Raw genomic sequence first — 6049 nt, 5'->3', positions numbered from 1 at the left:
TCCACCACGTTGTTTTACATCAGGCCTTAACAGATACCGATTATGATAACAGACTGAACTATTACCATTGACTTTTAAATATGATTTGGGCAAATCCAAACCTTTTATCACAAATGCTATGGATGCATGAAGCATCTGTCCACAAGCTGATGTAAACTTGCATAATATGCATTCCTGGATCGAGAAAAACCCACATTGCTTTCACCCCTTTATCTATTGGGTAGACTAAACGACCTGACTTTTCAAGAAAAACCAATAACCAGGGAAAATATGACAAAACACTAAATACCACTAGAAACGTATCTAGGGCCGAGACTTAAGCAGCGCTTTTTTTTTCGTCAAAACTAGATTAAATAAATGCATCGAGGTTTATGAAAGGCATTTAGCACATTAGTGAGTTATTTTTGCCAAAAATTTAAGTTATTCTAAGTGTTTTGGTTTATTTTGTTTTATTATCATTGTTGATGTCTCGTTGATCCGTTGGCTTTTCAACACGCCTCAAAAGTAGTTTTGAAGCAGTTCTAAGCTTGGATAAAGTGTTCTAGAAGGTTCTAGATAATAAAATTATTGTTCTCTCTTATTTGTTTCTTAAGGTAACTTGATCCGATTAAGATATACGAATTTTTAACATTTTCTTTTATAATTCGAGAATGGATGGAGATATCGAGATGCGGTTTTCACTAATATTTAGCAAATTTTATGGTGATTAACGATCTGTGAAGTAAATAGTACCGTTCCATTTAACTTTTTTTCAAAAATCACAAAAATATGTAACCGCTGCAGATACCGCCCTCTAGCTTATTTGTTTTAAACCAAGCGGTCTTTCTAAAAATATCTTTTAAAAGAGCATGAAATGCTCTTTCAAACAAGACCAAAAATATTTAAATCGGTTGAATGGTCCAGGAGATATTAAAATGTAAACATTTGAAAACGCATTGGCCTCCCCTTCCCTTATTATGACAGATATGAAAAATATTGCAAAACAAAAGCGATGCGGTATTATTCAAGCTACTAAATGATGTTGTCAAAGTTATAGCTCATCGTCTAACTTTCTGAGATAGCGGGAATTTTATGTTTCTCAATGGCAGTTACGCCCCCTAGCGGTCGAATTACGAACTTCAAAATAATTTCCAGCTATTTCTCTTGCCCACTTTGCTAATAAGGATTTTTTTCCCAAACCTCTAGGCCTTACCGTTATTGAGATACAGCCGCTGCGTACGCTTAACGGGACACCCTGTATGTACATAATATACTATTTAATTTATAGTAGCGATTAATAATCGGTATAAATGTTTGAAATTGTGCACACACAGATATTTTCATGATGCTGTACCTGTTTTATTAAAAGATCAACAACTTCAACTGATGAACCCGAGGCGCCATAATAGACCAGTTACAACTTAATACAATATTAATCACGGAGCCTCGGTCACAAGCAATCTCGGCTTTATTACTGAACATTTCTACAACTTTACTTGATGAAGCTGAGATCAAGGCGTTATAATCATGACCAGTTTCAGGTTAATATAATCTTAATCACTGAGCCTCGGCTTAATTAGTCAAAAGACTGGAGTAATATTTATAAAATGATAATAAAATTCAAAAAATAGCTTTTATTTTTAGCACTATACAGTGCTAGCGTAAAGTAACCCCCCCTGTTTAACTTCCGAACAAATTGAGATATCACTATGAACAAAAAAACGTCAGTTTCTATATTTTATCAGCACAAATATTTTCTTATGGAAAATTTTGCCATCACTTTTAGTTTTTCCGGAAAATAGATCAACTTTGTTTTTTTAAATGGAACACCCAGTATATTATGGTATCTTCCGAAAGATGAAAACAATACGAATCCAACGGTACCTCACAATAATAAAAGAATTTTTTATTTATTAAGAATCAAATATTAAGTAAATTGTTCGATATGATTACTTTGAACTTCTAGGCGGTGGTACCATCTTTGTAGTGTTTCCTCTCTCACACGGCTTAACATGTGATCAATATTTTGGCAGACGTCAATAATTTTTTGTTTTAAATCCTCAATACTACCCAACGGAATTTCATATACCTTGGATTTTAAATAACCCCATAAAAAGAAATCTAAAGGTGTCAGATCTGGTGATCTTGTTGTCCATTAAAATTTTTATCAAGATAATTTCGTACCATTGGCGCATAATGTGGAGGTGCTCCGTCTTGATGAAACACTAGTTTCATTTCAAAATCGTCAAAATTCTGTTGTACAATTTGCAAAAGTCTTGAAAAAGAAACATTTACTTTCTAATGAAATTGAGTGATAACGTCACGATATTCATGTGGATTAACATCACGCCGATGCAATTTTTCACCCAAAAAGAAAGTACATTCATCACTGAAACAAATATGTTTCAAGTATAATCGATTTCGTTCAACCATATTTGTCATTAGCTCACAAAATTCTGTTCTTCTATATCAGGGTCTCTGTTAATTCATGAAGCATTTTTATTTAAAATGGATGATATTTATTCTTCTTTAAGTATTTCCACGTCGTCCAACAACGACGCGGAAATATTTAACACATCACACGTTGATGCGATAGCAGCAGACGACATCATGGGCACATTAAATACTTCTGTTAATATCTGACGACCAGTTCTTTTGCGGTCTTCGACGCTTCCAGTTTCCAAAAACTTATTCACAAGCTCTCTTAAATATTTTCGACTAATTGGATGTTCAGGAAATCGTTTCTTAAATTGTCGCTCTGTTTCATGTAGATTTCTGTCAGCACGAGCGAATATTAAAATTGCTTCGATATTGTGCTCTAAACTCCTTCTAGCCATTTTGATCTCGCCTTTCTTTGGTTATACTTGGTCGGGTAGAATTCAAAGATAAAAATGAAGGAAAATATTTGCATGCTGCCTTAAATACAAAATTTCAAAATACCTACAAACTTTAAAATTGTTGTTATGACAATTTTTTCTTAGAAGTTTTAAAAAGAACTTTCTCTTTATCCTTTTCTTGTATTGATTGTTTCATAAAAACATTCTAAAAGAATTGCTGATTTTAACCCTGCTTAATCCGAGCGTAGACCGACCTTTAACTGACCGTCCACCATTTATCTGGCCCATTGTATCTCGACAGGTAGTCAACGAAGATACGTTGGTTTTTCCGGCGAAATTCCGCATTTTGTTTAATTTTTATGTAAAAAACTAATAAACCGATATTTGATTGTGAGGTATCGTTGAATTCGTATTGTTTTATTCTTTCGAAAGATACCATAATATACTGGGTGTTCCATTTAAAAAAACAAAGCTGTTCCATTTGTTATCTTTTGTTATTGCAGTATTTTATTTCTTTTTGTTATCCATTTATTATCTTTGATAAAATCTTTGATAAAATCTTTGATAAAGCAACCATTACTAATAATAACATTCAACGTGAGCTAAAAATAAGGAAAAACATAAAAATAGAGAAAATTTTAACAACATTTAAGAACGAATAATTCAAGAAAGTACTGATGAAAGAAGAGATGATTCCAGATTTCGAAAATTAAAAGTATAACAGACGTGGCTATTGCTCCTGAAGATGACTAAAAAGAATTAGTCGAAACCGGTAGAGCCGAAAATAAAAGATACCCTTCTGAAAAGCAAAGTTTTTTATTTACATAATCTAACAGGATGGGAAGTAATAATATTAATAATATTTGATTTGCCTTAATAAGACAGCATTCAATTGTTTTTATTTCAGAAAACAAATGAGTAACGAATAACACTTGAAGTTTTTTAAATGGCAATGTACCTTTTTGTTGGTTATGTTTTGCTCATTTGATAGAGATTTTTTTCTCTTTACGATGACGTAAAATTTAGTATCCTTATAACAGAAAATTTTTGAAAAAATGTAAAAATTGTTTATTAAGAAAATTTAACTAATAACATTAATCGAATTATTGGATATTTACACTAATTTTTCGTATTTGTTTTATTTTGTATGTAAATTTAATTTACGGTAATAATTCGAGCTATTTGACGATCTCGGATATCTAGATTAATTTTTATTAATAAACAATTTTTACATTTTTTTCAAAATTTTTCTGATGTAAGGGTATAAAAATTTTACGTCATCGTAAAGAGAAAAGTAATCTCTATCAAATGAGCCTAACGAAAGGGTACATTGCCATTTAAAAAAATTCAAGTGTTAGTCGTTACTCATTTGTTTTCTGATTTAAAAACAATTGAATGCAGTCTTATTATGGCAAATAAAATATTAAGCAATTTTTATATAACATGTATTTTTATAAAGTCAACATTTACCGAGATATATACTATATTCCATACATAATGGGCACCCTGTATAAATCAAGTTATAAATAAGGTGACGTCTCGTAATTGTCAATCAAATGCATACAATATGTAAATTGTAATCTAAATTTGAATGTAGATAATAAAACAATGAAATCGTTATTGTTTATTATTAGCTATCGACTACAACCGGATATTCATTTTATATTTGGATTTGGATATTATCGAGCTGTTGAAAATATGAGTTAAATGCGCCCTTTCAATAAAACGTATTATAATCAAGTTTAAATTGGAATTGTCATGATTAAAGGTAGCGCGAATAATTTCATAGAACGTTCATTATTAATTTTGGGACGAATATACTAATTTAGGAATAAAAAGCCAGAACAATCGACAACGTGATAATTCATCGCTAAAACACGTTAAGCCTTTAATTTAATACTGTATATAGTGGCCATTTGTTTGTATACGTCGTAAAATGACGTAACTCGTCTATTCAGCCTTAATTGACTTTATTATAGATTACCTGCTGGCATATTAATGAAAAATTACGCTTCAGCTTCACTTGCACTGCAAAAATGATTGGATATTTTCATAGTTGACGGTAATGTCGTGTATTAATGTTCGTACTTTAAAGGATGTAAATATGCAATTTTAAAACTGCGTATTTTTATATCAAATGCTTCATCAAAAGGAAACTTGAATCTTGTATTAAAATACAATAAATAATAATTTACTGACTTATCTTGTATCTATCCTCTACAAATGTGTAGATGTGTCACTAAATAATTTATGTTAAGCATATTTTGAATTTCGCTAGAAATCCTTTTAAGAAGTCAAACTTCTTTTCTTATGAATAATTTATATCCGGAAATATTATAATTAAATTTTACGGCGTCTTCATCAGCTTTTTGTTTGTCCTTATTGGTATTCCGTTACCGCCATACAAATTTTAAATTTAGGATACTTTATAAGATAATAAAATTTACTTTTGTTTTAAACTCATTCAATTTGGAACAAATTTATTACCTTAAATAAGTACGGTTATAAAGAAAACGAAGGTTAGTTATTAGGTATTATCTGGTGGACGTTGATGATTAAACGCTTTAAAAGTTATTCAACAAGTTAAAATATAAAAGTAATAACGATGCTTGAATGCCATAAAGTTTTAATCTTAAGTTTATAACTCTTAAAAATTATACTTTATTTTCCAAGAAAGTGTTATTCTGGACCACAAGGGTATTAAAGTTTTATTCTATCCATCACGATTAACAACCGCAACTTATCCCATATTTTTAATATGATATGAAACATTTTTGGATTTAAATTTTAATTTATTTCTTTTAAGTTATAAACTTAAAATCAAACATTGATATGAATAATGGAGGAAAATAATAATTGTGGTTAATGTAGGTGTTTATATAGCTTGCATGAAGTTCGTTTGTGTGAATTATAAACGGGTATTACGTGACGAAAATTACAGTTTTAGTAAGAAAATAGAGTATATTTTAACGTTTATCGAAATATTAAAATAATTTCAATGGCTCTTGTAATTAACCTTCTAAAACACGCGCGCAATCTAAATTTTTAATTTCCAACTAGCGCCATCTTTTGTTGACTGGCTGTTACAAATTACAATATTTAAATGAATACAAGCATTCGATATTGTTTGCAGGAAATAATAACAATTTTAATAAATATTAATATTTGTAAAATGTTGTGTATACAAAACAGATAAACAGTTTCTCTAATTTAGTCGTGCGTCTCTCAAGACA

The sequence above is a fragment of the Onthophagus taurus genome, chromosome 2 (assembly GCF_036711975.1).
Source record: "Onthophagus taurus isolate NC chromosome 2, IU_Otau_3.0, whole genome shotgun sequence".
Taxonomy (NCBI): domain Eukaryota; kingdom Metazoa; phylum Arthropoda; class Insecta; order Coleoptera; family Scarabaeidae; genus Onthophagus; species Onthophagus taurus.
Note: the sequence above shows the minus strand (reverse complement) of the source record.